This window comes from Sitophilus oryzae, unplaced genomic scaffold (genome assembly GCF_002938485.1).
Source record: "Sitophilus oryzae breed Bouriz unplaced genomic scaffold, Soryzae_2.0 scaffold_682_pilon_pilon, whole genome shotgun sequence".
Classification (NCBI taxonomy): domain Eukaryota; kingdom Metazoa; phylum Arthropoda; class Insecta; order Coleoptera; family Curculionidae; genus Sitophilus; species Sitophilus oryzae.
In genome coordinates, this window is record NW_022147287.1 from 4,527,200 (window position 1) to 4,546,269 (window position 19,070).

Here is a 19,070-nt window from a genome sequence, read left to right on the forward strand (position 1 = left end):
GTAGAGACGCGAGGCAAGTTGCTCATTCCGACTATTAAGTATACGTATGATTTTAGTATATAATTGCAACTGAAATCGTAGTTTTAACTAAACAAAACGCAGATTTAATTTCAAATTTGTCAAAAAATTCTAAACCTTTTTTTGTCAGGAACTTCAGCCGGTGATATACAGGGTGTCATAGAAATAGGTGCAGATTTTTTAACTGGTAATATATTTCGGCCCCGGAAACACGCCTATGCAGTTTTTTTTGCAAAAAAATATTGTTGAAATTTTTATATTTTTCTTGACATCTTCCGGGAAATTTTAAAAAACTTTTCAGTGCCATTTGTTTATTCTCCTGAGATTTCTCTACGGTGTATCTAAACATTGCAGTGTTGCCACCTCCTATATTATCCATACTGAACATACACACACCGGAAAAATCTAGGGATATCATTTTATTAAAGTTAAAAATAAATGTTTTGAATAAATAACCACATATTTGTAGGCCGATTCTTTCTACTTCGATTGAAACGAAGTAGTCACACTAGTTATTTCTAAATTTGGGATATTTGCAGAAGTGTTTGTGCATTTTTTGTCAAATATATAAAAAGCACCTAGCATCAATTGTTCGAATTTAACCTGTACTGGCTATGTTTTTATGATAACTGACCAGAATTCATTCAAATAACTATGTTTAGTATTAAACGACATTATGGAGCGTAGACATCTTAACAGAGATGAAATGCTAAGGGCCATGGGTATGCTCGAAGCTGGAATGCGCCAAATCGACGTAGCTAGAGCATTAAATACAACGCAAAGTGTAATATCGCGATTAAGTGCACGCTACCGTGAAAGTGGTGATGTTGCTGAAAGGCACACAGGGCGACATCGCATTACTACCCCTCAGCAAGATCATTTTTACAATTAAATGCTCGACGCCGACCGACTCTTACAGCACCAGAGCTTAGTTTAATTCTCCAGGAAACACATAATGTAACCGTTAGTCCTGACACTGTTCGCAATAGATTAAGACAGGTCAACTTAAGAAGCAGACGCCCCTGGAGAGATCAACCCTTAACGAGAGGAAATCGAGAGGTACGATATTTGTGGGCCCAAGATCATGTTCAGTGGTCGAATGAACAATGGGCCAATGTTCTCTTCACTGATGAGTCACGCTTTGGAATTCATCCGGATTCGAGAAGGCTTAGGGTATGGAGACAACCGGGAAATCTTATTCGGTTGGATCATGTTCAGGAAATGCACCCTTATCAAGGTGGAACAGTTATGGTCTGGGGAGGAGTCCAGTTAGGCCGAAAAACCGATCTCGTTTTTCTTGAAAGGTTTCTAACAGAAATCAAATATCGTGATTTAATTCTTGAGCCTGTCGTGTTACCATATGCCAATGATTTTGGGAGAAACTTTATTTTCATGCATCACAATGCACGGCCTCATACAGCCAGAGTGGTAAGTGAGTTTATCAATGCTCATCAATTAAACATCTTACCCTGGCCGGCACAATCTCCTGACCTCAACCCCATCGAGCACGTATGGGACTCGCTCCAAAGAAGAATTTTGAGAATGGGTATGCCTCGTGAAACTCGTAGGGATCTGGTTCGGGCCGTGAACGCAGCGTGGCAGGCTGTACCTCAAGAAGAGATCGACAACCCGATCAGGAGCATGGATAGACGATGTAGGGCTGTAATGAACAGTAGAGGAGGCCATACCCTTTATTAAGTAAAAATGGTTTTATCTTTTTTTTTAATTCACAGTTTAGAATATAAAAAAATGTGTGTATTTTTTTGAGTTCAATAAAAATCAAGGTAAATTTGAAAAATTCGGTAAATTTCGCATTTTTATTTCCAATACGTCCTGTAAACTATTTGTTTATTTTAATTTTATTATATCAGAAATGCAAATAATAAGATTACTGACGATGGCTGGATAAAATTGTAATATCCCTAGACTTTTTCGGTGTGTGTATTTATATTTACTGAAGGTTTGGTGAAGAGAAAAGATGTTTCTTTTGACCAAATCTACCACCCCTTAAAATATCTGCACTTATTTCTGGGACACCCTGTATAGCTAATAAAGGCGTCATTTTCATCACTTGCTATAAGTATGATGAAAATCCAACTAGAGTTACAGTTACCCTAGTTCCTCAAAGTTATGGATCCTAGAAGGACTTTTAGACCGTTAATCTAAAGCTATGGATTACTGAATCTGAATAATTCCAAACCTAATAATAATCCCAAATGCCAAGTTAGTGAAATGAATATTCATGAAACCCTTTTATAACTAAGTACTTCAATATTAATTAATACAAAATAAATTTACCGAAAAAGCAGCGTAAAATAATTTTAATATTTATAACTGTTTCTCTATTTTTATGCAATTTTTTATAATTAAATTTTTTTATAACAAATTACTGAAACAGATTGATTAAATTTTACAAAACTTACAAAAATAAAATAGGAAATTCTTTCAAATATATGATATCATTATGACAAGTATAACATTATTAACTGTTTTCAAGTCTGCGGCTATTAAAAGATGCATTTTAACAAAAACAAGATCGGAATTGTTAAAACAACACAAGAGAAAGAGGGCAGCTACCAATAAGTACCTTGTGAATGCGATGAGTCTTATATTGGAGAGACAAATAATTATCCTCTAAGGCAGGACATACATGTCTTCTCAATCGACTGAAATGTTCATTAAGGAGGCAGTGTTCTGTTAAAAAAAACCGTGACAGTCCGGAAAATCTTTGATTTTTCTAGGTCGTAAATTCTGAAAAATTTCTTCGAGACTCCATCTCCCATTAACATCAAACTTTTAAGATAAATTCTTTATTTTTTCGTTTTTAAAGCTTTTAAAATTAACTTGACTTAAATTTACTTATTCGCTCTAACGTAATATTTTCCTTAATTTTAAACAAAGCCTTCATAAAACGTCTAATATTCTTTGTCTCCTTATAAATATCTAAGTAGTAAGTAATTCTCTGTTTTACATTAGCGAAATGCTGCGCCTTTATGAACAAGCATGGACGTAATTCTGATTTATTATCTGAACTTCGCAGCGTTTAAGGGCATAAAAGCATGCAACTCGTAAAGAAGGGCTACAAATACACTTTTATGATTTTTATATTTAATTATGTTGCAGCTAGATAATAATAATTTTTTTAATTAAGTGTTTGTTAATTTATTTAATATTAATTTAAGAGCTTTGTGCAATCATTTCGATGTTGCCCATTATACAGTATTGAACATAGAGCGTTTTATATACAGGGTCGCTTTTATATATGGAAACGGTCGATTATTAGGTAAAATATAGGAGGTACCACAAAAAGTTAAATACAAAAGTTATACGATTTTTAAATATCTATTAGTGAGTAGTAAATTTAAGTATACAGGGTCGTTCATAAAGTCGTGGCACATCAAAGTTTCATTTTTTTAAATAGAACCCCCTGTATATTATTACATATTTCAATTCTTCCTTCAATTCTAAGCAAAAATCGAAAAACACATAATGTATCTCAAAGCAACCGTTTCCGAGTTATTGACTTTTGAAAAGGGCGTGAGACAAGGAGATACCATCTCTCCCAAGTTATTTACACTGGCACTGGAAAATGTCTTCAAGAAATTAGAATGGGAAAATAGAGGTCTAAACATCGATGGGGTACACCTTAGCCATCTGAGGTTCGCAGACGATATTGTCTTGCTGAGCACCGACATTCAAGAACTAAACACCATGCTAAATGAGCTAAATGACCAATCCCAGAAAATTGGCCTTAAAATAAACTTCAAGAAGACCAAGATAATGAGCAACAATATCCATAACATTACCGTTGACAACGTTATTATTGAAAACGTAGACCATTATATATATTTAGGTCATAAAATCAAGCTGGGCAAGGATAACCAAAATACGGAGATCAAACGCAGGATCCATTTGGCATGGGTAGCATTTGGAAATATGAGCGATATTTTCAACGATAAAAAGATGCCCATGAACCCAAAGAAAAAGGCTTACGACAGCTGCATTCTACCTGTGCTTACGTATGGCTTAGAGACTATGGCAATTACTAGAAAAACAGAAGAACAACTACGAGTAGCACAAAGAGCCATGGAAAGAATCATGTTGGGAGTCACCATTAGGGAAAAAATACGGAATACCCACATACGTCAAAAAACAAAATTAATAGATGTCGTTAAAAGAGTGGCAAGTCTGAAGTGGCAATGGATAGGACATGTGGCAAGACAGGATCCAGACCGATGGCCCCAAAAAGTAATCCTATGGAGACCTAGGGGAACAACAAGAAGTGTGGGCCGACCAAAAAAGAGATGGGTCGATGACGTCAGGGCAGTGGCGGGAAGACAATGGATAAGATAGGATGGAACCAGGCTGAGAAAGAAAGAAGAAAGACTTTTGAAAATATTACTTAAACAATTCGATTTAATTAATTTCGATATGTTTGGTTTGATTTAATGATGCCATTCTGCCGAAACTGTGATACTGTTGTAATTGGTTTTTAAATTTCTATTAGCTACTAGTAAATTTAAGTATACAGAGTCGGTCGTAAAGTTGTGCCACAAAAAACTTTATTTTTTTTATATAAAACCCCCTGTATATTATTGCATATTTCAATTCTTCCTTCAATTTTAAACAATAATCGTAATACACAATGTACATAAATTGAAAAATTGAAATGTTAAAATTCTGTAATTTCCAGACTTGCTATACTCTCATTTTATACATCTATAAATGATAACTTGAGAACTAATGTCACAAATATTATTAAGTATCACGACAGTTTCGGCAAAATGGCATCGTTAAATGAAACTGAACATATCGAAATTAATTAAATCAAATTGTTTAAGTGATATTTTCAAAAGTCAATAACACGGAAACGATTGGTATGAGGTACATTTTGTGTATTTCGATTTTTGCTTAGAATTGAAGGAAGAACCGAAATATGCAATAATATACAGGGAGTTCTATTTAAAAAATGAAACTTTGATGTGCCACGACTTTATAACCGACCCTATATAGATAATAATAATAGATATTTATAAACCCTATAACTTTTATATTTAACTTTTTGCGGTACCTCCTATATTTTATCTAATAATCGACCGTTTCCATACATAAAAGCGACCCCTGTATTTTGTTAACATAAATAAATAATAAGAGAAATATAAATATAACTTTAACTTTTAATTTATCTCTCTTATAATAAAAGTAAATATTATTAGTATTGTTAATGACATTGTAGTTTGTTATATTAATTATTAAGCTAATAATTTCAGTAATTTTCCCTGATGATTGATTAATAATAATGCTTGTGGTCGAGACCATATTCGTATTTTGAGCTAATAAAACTCTATTTGGGAATAGTATTTGTTATATTATTCTTACAGTATTTATATCGGCACTTTGATAATTTTTTTATTACAACTTCAATAATAAATTTTGAAGCACAGTTTACCGTCTAATAAAATTAATCTAGGTGTCCCAAATTAATAGCTTTGCATGCATTTCTCATGAAACCGATGTAAAGTTGATGTCATCATCTATTAGTAGTATTATTCTTAAAAAAAGTATTGAATTTCCTAATTTCCCTTTTCAAGTTCATTTGACATGTGCTCCGTTCAAAGTATCTTCAGCATCCAAAGAAATAACCACATGTCAAAGTCTTCAATCTTTCTCACAGTGGTCACTTTCAGAGTCCAGCATTCAATTTCATGTAAGAGCACAAAATGTAGCATTTGGTAATACGATATCGTTTTTTTTTAATATTCCAGTGATAACCCATATGCACGTCCCTGGTGAATTTATCGACACTTTTTTAGCATTAAGATATGTAGCAATCATAATAAATTTTACCCGCCAAATTTGATTCGAATCGCTAAAAGCACTTGGAAGAAAATTGCAATAAATTGAAATGAAAGAAAATGAAGAAAAAAAAAGAATGCAGAAAATTTGAATCTCCGGTAGCTACGAAACAAAGCAGCATCGGGCTCATGTTGATATGAAATATATACATATCTTATTTTTACATGAGGAATCTGCCCACGAGAGATGGCACATTTTTTTTGAACACCCTGTATATTTTGAAATTAGACAAAATTTGATATTCAGCTGAGTAATCAAATTTAGGGATGTATACCATATTTGGTTTAAATTTCTAGTACTGAGTTCGAGTACTGTTAAAAATAATCGACTTTTTTTTAATATTAGCTTTGTAAGTATATTAAAACCAGCCATTTTTCATATATTCTATATATTGATAAAAATAATATTTTGAAAGTAAATTTTCTTATCTAACGTTAAAACTCCGCTACTAAAAAATGGTCCACTTTGTATTAGGTATACACTGTTTAAACTACTAAGAACATAATTTAGGTTGCAAAAGTCTGTAGTAAACAAAATTAAAATAACAAATTTCTCAAAAATAACGGAAAATTTATTCGACATTATTTGCACCAAGTCCGCATAAATACATCATATTTTATAATACACTTAAATTAAACTCATTCATAACGATTTTGTCCTAAAATCTCATTACTTAGTCATAATTTCCACAATAATTTATTTTATTATTAGCGAAAATTCAAAACCGTTGATGCTTGTCACTTTCCAGGTGTTAAATAATACGAATCCGTGCCAATATCGAAAATATCCGACTTTTAATAAAGCAAAATAATATTTTTGTTAAATATCCAGGCCAGCACGCGAATATACAGGGTGTCTTTTAAAAGGCACGTCTAATAATAAAGATTTTTAATGAATAAAACACTGATTTCAGAGAAGTTTTTAGTGTTTTATAAATTACTAGCGTGTACCAGCGACTTCGTTCGCGTCGAATTAATCATTTGTAATGGTGATAATAAAGCAAAGCAAGAATTGCCATTAACATACAAACTGGATAAAATTTTATCACATTTATGTCAGCATGAGAAAAAACAATATGTCGATATTATTATATAACTTGGTAATATTTGAGGGGTAGTTTCATCTCGTTGGAATGTGGCTTTCGAAAAATCCGTTTGCCAAAAATAAGCTTTTTACGTCAAGCAGTTTATGCAGAATCGTGGTTAAGAAATTACCCAACTTTTTGGAATACCCTGTATGATTTTTTACAAAATTTCAAAATATGTAAAAAAAAACAAATAAATTATGCTTGTCCAAGCGTTTTCCCGAAAGACTAACCGTTTTTTAAATAACAAATATTGTAATATTTGAGGGGCGTTTTCACCCTCTTGGAATGTGAGATTCGAGAAACCCCTCCTTATCGAACCTCTACACCCCACAGTTAATCCGTTTGTCAAAAATCAGCTTTAAACGTCAAGCAGTTAAAAAGCAGAATCGTGATTACTCAATGGTCATATTTTATGAAACACCCGGTATAAATTTATAAAAAATCTTAAAATATGTAAAACAACAAAATAAAATATACGTGTTTAAGAGTTTTTTCCGAAAAATAAAAAATATTTTAATATTTGAGGGATAGTTTCACCCCCTTAGAATTCGAGTTTCAAAAAATCTCTTCTTATCGAACCTCTACACCCTAAAGTCAATCTGTTTTCCAAAAATCAGCTTTTTACGTCAAGCGCTTTAAGCAGGATCGTGATTAATCAATGACCAGATTTTTCGAAACACCCTGTATACATCTTTAAAAAATCTTAAAATATGTAAAATAACAAAATAAAATACACGTGTTTAAGCTTTTTTTCGGAAACTTGACCGTGTTTTAAATAAAAAATATTGTAATATTTGAGGGGTCGTTTCACCCTCTTGGAACTGGAATTTCGACAAATCCCTTCTTATCGAACCTCTACACCCTAGAATCAACCTGCATGCCAAAATTGAGCTTCTTACGTTGAGTGGTTTGAGCAGGATCGTGATTAATCAGTATGTCAGTCACTTAAGGATTTTATATATTAGTATAGATTTTTGAATTGAAACTCAAAATGTAGATGGGGCTCTAGAGGCCCATCTTTTCTTGATATTTTGACAAACCTTTGTGCACTACGACACCCCATCAATGAATCAAATAAAAAAAATTGAAACAATTTTTTTCTTGTAGACGACTTTCAAATTTTGACCGGTTTCGCCCCCTGCTGCAAACTGCAAAAACTCGTTAGAAAATGTAATAATTAGATCTAACGATGAGAATTTGCATCGTGCCGTGTGCCCTGGGAGTACACGAGCACCTTTTGTGCAGTGTGCCCCTGGGAATCACTGGACTATTCTTACTAAATGTATTCAACTAGCAAAGTGAAACGTGTAATACAAGCGCCGTTTTCCGTCTTTCAGTAACACTGAATTAGTCAGTCTTCTTCAGTAAGACTGACATGTGAGAACCTCTCTTAAGAGACTTCAACATATCCTGAATAAGTTCAGATAGGTGTGATAGAAATGACAGCTTACTGTTAAATATATCGCTAAACTCAAACAAAATATTTTTTGACAGTAATATATTACATACACTATTTATAGAATGTAATAATATTTTATTAACACACATTTTAATATAAAGAATACTAGTCTAGTATTTTTCTATAATACTTGAAAGTAAATTATATTTGTCAATACATGATATCGCAAATCTGTCCAGAAAAATTTTTCCACTTGTGTCCGGTCCAAAGGCTCCCATACACTTCGGTTATTTTGCTCGATTTTAACCGTGCATTTAAAACCGCGCGATAGAACCTCCAACGCGTCCCATTTCTTAGATTCGAAAAAGCTTAAAAATAAAAATAAAGAAAGAAAATCCTGAAAAGGGTAGAAAAAAATGGTGCTATGCAGCGAAAAAAAATTATAAAGAACTACTGACGCTACTGGCTTGTATAAAACTGTTATCCCATAGTGTACGAGTACAATGTTCATACACTATGGGGTAGGAACAAACAGGTACAAACAGGAACCGTACGGTTAAAATTTCTGGCGAAAAGAAATTATAAAGAACTGCTGACGCCACTGGCTTGTATAAAACTGTTATCCCATAGTGTACGAGTATAATGTTCATACACTATGGGGTAGGAACAAACAGGTACAAACAGGAACCGTACGGTTAAAATTTCTGGCGAAGACACATTATTGGTTAAAGGGTAAAACTGTACCGAACACACATACACCGACGTTTTTAATTGAACAGTCCTACCGGTTCGGACAAAACCGTGCAAAATAACCGAAGTGTATGGGGGCCTTAATACTTTTCACAAATTAAATAATTCAAAAATACTCTGTCCCTTACATTATGTATTATAAAAGCTACCCACATATTGGCATTATTTGTTAATAATAAATTAAGGAGTGTTATTTTTTCTAATGCTGATATTTATTATTTACAAACACTAAATAACAGTAGATGTTAAGTCTGAGATTTTTTATGGGAGGTTGTTAATCTTAATAAAAAGGACGCGAAGTTTGGAAATTTATTACGTTTGGTTAGTTTCACTTTTTATAATTATAAACAAATAGTTGGAGCTACAGTACACATGGTTCTGCGACGGTGCATCGTGTATCAGAAAATTGTCTCAATACAGGTCAGTAGTACAGTCGGTAAAAGTCAGCAAAACTTTTTTTACAGCTCATTAAGTTGCTCTTATATCTTGCCGGCGGATTCATTTCTTGAAAAGAATTTTAGATGTTTTGCTACAAGAAAAATCGACAAAGCTGTATTTCCTCCCGTCGCGTCATTATATGCAAAAAATACACAAAGAAAAAACTATTTAAAATATCAAACAACTATACAAGAAAAGCTTAGAACTCTTCTACTGAACTTTTAAAAGTGGCTCACCCCCTATAACTTTTTTATTTTTTCAGTTAAAAAAACAAGATTTGGTATGTTAGTACATGACATAAATCAGGATTGGTTGACGTATACAATTGTTTTCGGTCACTTCCTGTTTCACCGGAAATGACTACAGCTTTTGATTTTTAAATGGCACCCTCGGTATTTTTTACTTTATTCGATAGAAAATAACACTCTGAATAGAATGACATATCGTATGTCAACTTTTGACAAATGTCAAAAAATAAAACTTTAAAAAACCACTTTAAAAAATTTTAAAGTGGTTTATTTGAAATTATAACTTGCGGTTCGTAACGAAAATTTGACTCGAAATACCAAGTGTGGTATCAAATTATCCGCAAAAAAATATTTTTTCCAAATATGCTAATGAAACATCCTTGTTTCATTTGAAAAAATTGAGATATGATTAAAAATACGATATGAGCATTTTCTAACTGGCCAGGACAAGACACTAAAAGCATTGGACGATCAAATCTATTTTTCCAATGCTCTTTAATTAAGAATTAGTGTTTTTAACATAGCCATGGCACTCTAGATTGAATTTTAAAATACGATTTTGTATTAAGCGAGAATATCAAAAGTTAACATATGATATGGCATTCTATCCAGAATGTCATTTTCTATCAAATAAAGTAAAAAAATACAGTGGGTGTCATTTAAAAATCAAAAGTTATAGTCATTTCCGGTGAAACAGGAAGTGACCAAAAACAATTGAATACGTCAGTCAATCCTAATTTATGTCATATACTAACATACCAAATCTCGTTTTTTTATCTGAAAAAATAAAAAAGTTATTGGGGATGAGCCACTTTTGAGACTCACCCGGTAGATATTGTTTATACAGGATGAGTGTCAAATAAGTGCAAATATTTTAGGGGTAGTATATTTCGACCCCAAAAACACGTTTAAGAAGTTTTTTGCAAAAAAAATTGAAAATTTGGAATTTTTTGAATTTTTTTTAAATTTTTAGTTAAAAAACAATATCTTCATTTGTGTTCATATCTTCATTAAATTTTTAGTTAAAAAACAATATCTTCATAATATGGTAACCTTTATAGACAGTAGAATAAATTTACAAGAAGGAACACCCAGAAAAGATCCAGTGGTTCTCAAAATTTAAGCGAAAAATTTTTTTTGGGAAATTTTTAAAGTTAAATATTTCGGTTATTTTGGACTTATTTGAAAAGTGGTAAAGAGGAAATATGTTTCTCTTATTGATATATACCAGTCCTGAAAATATTTGCACTTATCTAAGTCTCACTCTGTATTGTATTTATTGACTGTTTATTTTTTGGTGTATGAATATGAAAGAATTACTTCTTTACATCTGTAAACATTAATAATTTGAAGTTTATTTAATTTAAATTGTTTTTTTTAAGTCACTTACCAGTTACAAGTCAAAAACTTTGTAGATTATTGTTTATTTCTTTCAAAATAGGAACGTTCCTTTTACCGAGTTTATTTTACCGACAAACGCGCAAAGCTCTGACGACTATTTAGACAAAATTTCGCGCTTTCTACGCTGCTGTAACAGCGGTAATCGCGGCTCTAAAACTAGCGCCAATGGATTTCAAAAAGTTTTTCACCAGAGAGGTTTCCCAAAACGCGTGCGCGTGTTTTGATTTGCGCCGTTTTTTTTTACACAACTATTTACACGCGTTTAGGAATATATGGAAAGGCTATTATCGCTATGTTCCAGGTGTGTTGAAACGCGGAAATCCTGAGAATGCCTGTCTAATTGTACAGAGTGTCCAATTTTTGGATGTTTAAATATAGGCGGAAGGTTTAAATTAGGATATCAAAGGAATCGAATAATTTATTCGTCAAATTTTGGTTATTGGCTAAATTTTGGTTATCTAATAGCTGTCCAGGTTAAATCAATTTAAATAATACTTTTTAAACTTGGTTGATTTATGTTGAAAAGTTAAATATGTAATGGATTTATGAAAATATTTATAGGGTATATTATACATTAGCGTAATTAGCAATTTATCCTGGGGTGGGCCCGGGGGGGAGCGGCCTGGTGTTGATCCCAGGGGGGCCTACGGCTTTTGTTTTTTTTTTAAATAAAAAATAATTTAAAAAACACATTTTTTGAATAAAACGTTTATATGAATTTCTCTATCAATAAATTTCAGAGACTTGGTTATCAAACCGTGTTCCCGTAGATTACTTAAATACCTATAAATTTTCTAAAAAAAATAAATTTAACACATTTTTTGAATACAACAAAATAATAGTAACTAAACAAAACTAGAAAACGTAATTTTTACTACATCTCAAGCAAATAAAAATTAACACGTAGCCAAGAGTCATAATTCAGGATTTATCTGGGGGGTGCCCAGCAGTACCTGGGGGGGAGGCGCCCCCGGGCTCCCCTGTAGTTACGCCAATGATATTATATTTCTAGAAAGCTCATAAGAAAGCAAAAAATATAAAATATACATATATACAGGGTGGTCCGAACTGTATTCCGGAAACTTTGGCAGCATATTCTGCAGATAAAAATAAGTAAAAAAGTTCGTATAAATGTATGTTCTAAAATGCTTAGCTTCGGAGATACAGGGTGTAGAAGTTTCATTTTCTTATTTCGATTTTTTCCAAATAATTTATGAAGTAACGTCAATATTTGGATGAAAATTGGTCGATGGAAGTTTTTTGATATGAGAAATTCGATTTTCATGTTAATATGACTCCTACTTGTAGAGGGCACCACCTACATATTTTTAACTAGTGTGAAGATTAATAACTTTTCGTCCATACGTGTATAAAACTACTGAGTAAAAAAATATACATTTACGACTTTTTTTACATAAAAAAGGTCTCTTGGTAGAAATCGCTAAGAGTAATGGTTCTCGAGTTACGTATTGTTGTTTTACATTAGTGAAATGCTGCGCCTTTATGAACAAGCATGGACGTAATTCTGATTTATTATCTGAACTTCGCAGCGTTTATAAGATGTTACAACCTGTAAAGAAGAGCTGTAAATACTTTTATGATTTTTATATTTAATTATGTTGCAGCTAGATAATAATAGATTTTTTAATTAAGTGTTTGTTAAATTATTTAATATTAATTTAAGAGCTTTGTACAATCATTTCGATGCTGCCCACTAAACAGTATTGAACAGAGATGCATATAAGGTGGCTATAGGATCAAGAATCTCGAGGTTTGTCATACCAAATTTGTTTTTTATCTGAAATAAATAAAAAAGATATAAGGATGAGCTACTTTGAGAAACACCCGGTATAGCTTATGTAAACTTAAAAAATAAACAACTTTTCCAAGTAAGGTGTTTTAAAATTCAGCCAATAAATCCACTTTAAATACATATTTACGTCAGATTTGACAGATACCCAAGAGCGACAGATCATAGTTTCTTATGTCATTTATAATTCAAAGCAAAAATTATAAAAAAGAAATAAAAAAGGAAATAAAAAAGAAAAGAAAAATAAAGAAAAAGAAAATAAAAAAAATAAAAGTAGAAATAAAAAATAAATAAAAAAAGTTCTATAATATGATTCGGTCTTTATCTGTAGTTTAGTAGTTTTCCCTGATGATTTCTTAATAATAATACTTGTGGTTGAGACCATATTTGTATTTTGAACTAATAAAAGTCTATTTCGATTTATTATATTATTCGTCCAGTGTTTATATCGGCACTTTGATAATTAATTATTATAACTCTAAGCATGGTTGTCTAATAAAATTATTACTGGTGATGCAAATTAATGGGTATTCATGTATTTCTTAGTCTCGGTACACACATACTCGTTGGGCAAATCTTATACAGTATTTATTAATAAAAAAGAATAGTTTTAAATCAAATTTTCTTATCTACTGTTAAAGTTCTACTTCTAAAAAATGGCCCACCCTGTATAATACATTGTATAATATATTTAAAAATTGATTCAACTCTTTAGACCATAATTTAGGTTGGGAAAGTCTGTAAACAATATTAAAATACCAAATTTCTTAAAACTAACCGAAAATGTATTCAGCAATATTTGCACCAAATCCACATAAATAAATTGTACCTACTTTATAATTCACTTAAATTAAACTCATTCATAACAATTTTGCTGTGAAAATCTCATTATTGAGTCATAATTTCCGCATTTTATTTTAAAACTGTTGAAGCTTGTCATTTTCCAGGTGGTAAATAATACGAATGCGTGCCAATATCGAAAATATCCGACTTTTAATAAAGCAAAATAATATTTTTGTTAAATTTTCAGGTCAGCAGTTTAATATACAGGGTCTTATAAAAGATGCGTCTAATGATAGTCTTTTACTGAACATAAAACTCGACGATGTCGGACAGAAGGGTCGTATAAAATACAGGGTGGTCCGAACTGTATTCCGGAAACTTCGGCAGCATATTCCGCAGATAAAAATAAGTAAGAAAGTTTGTATAAATGTATGTCTTAAAATGGGGGGGCTTAGTTTCGGAGATACAGGGTGTAGAAGTTTCATTTTTATTTCGATTTTTTCCAACTAATTTCTGAAGTAACGTCAATATTTGGACGAAAATTTGTGTCTGGGAGTTTTTTGATATGAGCAATTTGTTTTTGATATAAATATGACTGCTACTTGTAGAGGGCGCCACCTACATATCTTTTAACTGGTTTGATTTGGAAATAACTTTTCGTCCGTACCTATATAAAACTATATTGAGTAAAAAAAATTAAAAAAGGTATGTTGCTAAAGATCCCTACAAGTAACGGTTCTCGAGATATTTGGGATCTAAATTATCAATACCTGTCATCATTGACATAAATTAAACATGTTCTACTCAACATGTTTTTCTTTCAATAATTACATGTATTGACTATTTCCATTCTGAATATCTAGAGAACGGTTGCTCGTAGGGATTTTTACCAAGAGATATTTTTTACGTGAAAAATCACGAAAATGTTAATTTTTTTTGGTGTATGAAGGTATGGATGGACGTACACATTTTTTGTTACTCTTTCATGCAAAAACTACTAAATAGATTTTAATGAAACTCTTCAATAATTTAGCTTATACATCGGAATAACATACACGCTATAATTTATAAAGATATTATAAAAACATAAGCTTAGCAGACTAAGAAATTTTAACAGACTAATTATTTTTCCTAGTTTTATTAGCTTTCCTATTCTGGCCAATACGTATAAGATTACAAAGGTTTTATAATATATTTGTAATTCTCCTTTAGAGACTTTATTTTAGGGACAGTCAGATCCTGAACAAGTTCAGATATGTATGGTACAAATGACAGTTTACTGTTAAATGTAACACTGAACTCAAATGTTTTCTGACAGTAAAAGAATACATACACTATTCATAGAGTACCTAATAATATTCTATTAACACAAAATTTTAACATTAAAAATATTGTCTAGTATTTTTCTATAATACCTAAAAGTAAATTTTATTTGTCAATACATGATTTCGCAAATCTGTCCAGACAAATTTGTCCATTTAGACTTTTTATAAATTGAACAATTCAAAACATACTCTGTCCCTAATATCATCTATTATAAAAGCTATGCTCCTTTTATTTGTTAATAATAAATAAAAGACAGTTATTTTTTCTAATGCTGATATTTATTATTTACAAACATTAAACAACAGTAGGTAGTTAGTTGTTAAGTCTGAGATTTTTTATGAGAGGCTGTTAATCTTAATAAAAAGAACGCGAAGTTTGGAAATTTATTACGTTTGGTTAGTTTCACTTTTTATAATTATAAACAAATAGTTGGAGCTAGAGTACACATGGTTCTGCGACAGTCTCAATACAGTAGTCAGTAGTGCAGTCGGTAAAAGTCGGCAATCGTTTTTTTACAGGCCATTAAGTTGCCCTTCGCGGCGGATTCATTTCTTGAAAAGAATTTTAGATGTTTTGCTACAAGAAAAATCGACAAAGCTGTATTTCCTCCTGTCGCGTCGTTATATGCAAAAAAAATACACAAAGGAAAAACTATTTAACATCAAACAACCATACAAGAAAAGCTTAGAACTCTTCTACTGAATTTTAAAGAAACGAACCTGCCAAGGTATACCGGGTGCGTCACAAAAATGGCTCACCCCTATATTTTTTTATGTTTTCAGTTAAAAACCCAAGATTTGGTATGTTTGTATATGGCATAAATTAGGATTGATTGACGTATTCAATTGTTTTCGGTCACTTCCTGTTTCACCGGAAATGACTACAGCTTTTCATTTTTAAATGGCACCCTCGGTATTTTTTTTCTTTATTCGATAGAAAATAACACTCTGAATAGAATGACATATCATATGTCAACTTTTGACATTTTTCAAAAGTGGTTTATTTCAAATTATAACTTGCAGTTCGTAACGAAAATTTGACTCGAAATACCAAGTGTGTGGTACCAAATTATTCGTAAAAAAATATGTTTTCCAAATATGCTATTTCCACCCTTGTTTCAATTGAAAAAAATTGATGTAATATGATTAAAAATACGATATGGGCATTTTCTAACTGACCAGGACAAGACACTAAAAACATTAGACGATCAAATCTATTTTTCCAAGGCTCTTTAATTAAGTATTAGTGTTTTTAACATAGCCATGGCACTCTAGATTGAATTTTAAAATACGATTTTTTATTAAGCGAGAATATCAAAAGTTAACATATGATATGTCATTCTATCCAGAATGTCATTTTCTATCAAATAAAGTAAAAAAATACAGTGGGTGTCATTTAAAAATCAAAAGTTATAGTCATTTCCGGTGAAACAGGAAGTGACCAAAAACAATTGAATACGTCAGTCAATCCTAATTTATGTCATATACTAACATACCAAATCTCGTTTTTTATCTGAAAAATATAAAAGTTATTGGGGGATGAGCCACTTTTGAGACTCACCCGGTAGATATTGTTTATACAGGATGAGTGTCAAATAAGTGCAAATATTTTAGGGGTAGTATATTTCGACCCCAAAAACACGTTTAAGAAGTTTTTGCAAAAAAAATTGAAAATTTGGAATTTTTAAATTTTTTAAATTTTTAGTTAAAAAAAACAATATCTTCATTTGTTTTCATATCTTCATTAAATTTTTAGTTAAAAAACAATATCTTCATAATAATATGGCAACCTTTATAGACAGTAGAATAAATTTACAAGAAGGAACACCCAGAAAAGATCCAGTGGTTCTCAAAATTTAAGCGAAAAATTTTTTTTGGGAAATTTTTAAAGTTAAATATTTCGGTTATTTTGGACTTATTTGAAAAATGGTAAAGAAGAAATATGTTTCTCTTATTGATATCTACCAGTCCTGAAAATATTTGCACTTATCTAAGTCTCACTCTGTATTGTATTTATTGACTGTTTATTTTTTGGTGTATGAATATGAAAGAATTACTTCTTTACATCTGTAAATATTAATAATTTGATGTTTATTTAATTTAAATTGTTTTTTTTTTCTCACTTACCAGTTACAAGTCTAAAACTCTGTAGATTATTGTTTATTTCTTTCAAAATAGGAACGTTCCTTTTACCGAGTTTATTTTACCGACAAACGCGCAAAGCTTTGACGACTATTTAGACAAAATTTCGCGCTTTCTACGCTGCTGTAACAGCGGTAATCGCGGCTCTGAAACTAGCGCCAATGGATTTCAAAAAGTTTTTCACCAGAGAGGTTTCCCAAAACGCGTGCGCGTGTTTTGATTTGCGCCGTTTTTTTTACACAACTATTTACACGCGTTTAGGAATATATGGAAAGGCTATTATCGCTATGTTCCAGGTGTGTTGAAACGCGGAAATCCTGAGAATGCCTGTCTAATTGTACAGAGTGTCCAATTTTTGGATGTTTGAATATAGGCGGAAGGTTTAAATTAGGATATCAAAGGAATCGAATAATTTATTCGTCAAATTTTGGTTATTGGCTAAATTTTGGTTATCTAATAGCTGTCCAGGTTAAATCAATTTAAATAATACTTTTTAAACTTGGTTGATTTATGTTGAAAAGTTAAATATGTAATGGATTTATGAAAATATTTATAGGGTGTATTATACATTAGCGTAACTAGCAATTTACCCTGGGGTGGGCCGGGGGGCCTACGGCTTTTATTTTTTTTTAAATGAAAAATAATTTTAAAAAACACATTTTTTGAATAAAACGTTTATATGAATTTCTCTGTCAATACATTTCAGAGACTTGGTTATCAAACCGTGTTCCCGTAGATTACTTAAATACCTATAAATTTTCTAAAAAAAATAAATTTAACACATTTTTTGAATACAACAAAATAATAGTAACTAAACAAAACTAGAAAATGTAATTTTTACTACATCTCAAGCAAATAAAAATTAATACGTAGCCAAGAGTCATAATTCAGGATTTATATGGGGGGTGCACAGCAGTACCTGGGGGGCACCCCCGGGCTCCCCTGTACGCCAATGATATTATATTTTTAGAAAGCTCATAAGAAAGCAAATAAAATAAAATATACATATATACAGGGTGGTCCGAACTGTATTCCGGAAACTTTGGCAGCATATTCTGCAGATAAAAATAAGTAAAAAAGTTCGTAAAAATGTATGTATTAAAATGCTTAGTTTCGGAGATACAAGGTGTAGAAGTTTAATTTTTTTATTTCGATTTTTGCCAAATAATTTATGAAGTAACGTCAATATTTGGATGAAAATTGGTCGATGGAAGTTTTCTGACATGAGGAATTCGATTTTCATGTCAATATGACTCCTACTTGTAGAAGGCACCACCTACATATTTTTAACTAGTTTGAAGTAACTAATAATAACTTTTCGTCCATACGTGTATAAAACTACTGAGTAAAAAAATATACATTTACGACTTTTTTTACATAAAAAAGGTCTCTTGGTATAAATCGCTAAGAGTAATGGTTCTCGAGATATTTGGAAACCAAAATCAATACCTGTCATCACTGACATAATTAAACATGTTGACTAAATAGTTATTAAACTGAAATCATAAATTTGAAATCTTGTTGTGCTAAAAGTTCAACAGAAATTGTTTAATCATCATTTTTTCGCAGAAGAAATTATGATTAATTTAAAAAAAATAAAATTTATTATTTCAATTAAATAGCTATACTCATCGTGTGCTTATTTTTTGTCAATAATGACATGTACTGACTATTTCCATTCTAAATATCTTGAGAACGGTTACTCATAGCGATTTTTACCAAGAGACATTTTTTACGTAAAAATTCATGGAAATGTATATTTTTTCAGTCAGTAGTTTTATACCGGTTCGGACGAAAAGTTATTACTCTTCAA

General features: G+C 31.3%; 1 protein-coding gene across 2 annotated transcripts in view; it reads right to left on the bottom strand.

Annotated features, from left to right (window-relative positions):
* Positions 1 to 17,385, bottom strand: part of LOC115887937 (lutropin-choriogonadotropic hormone receptor-like) — an 89,296-nt gene extending 71,911 nt beyond the window's left edge. Inside the window, exon 1 of one of the 2 annotated variants that reach the window (XM_030907472.1) lies at positions 17,243 to 17,385. The gene's annotated coding sequence lies outside the window, so the exon portion shown is untranslated. Of the gene's footprint in view, positions 1 to 11,186; positions 11,283 to 17,242 lie in introns of those variants that run through there. The other variant, XM_030907471.1, reaches the window with a different exon arrangement.
* Between the last annotated feature and the right edge of the window lie 1,685 nt (positions 17,386 to 19,070).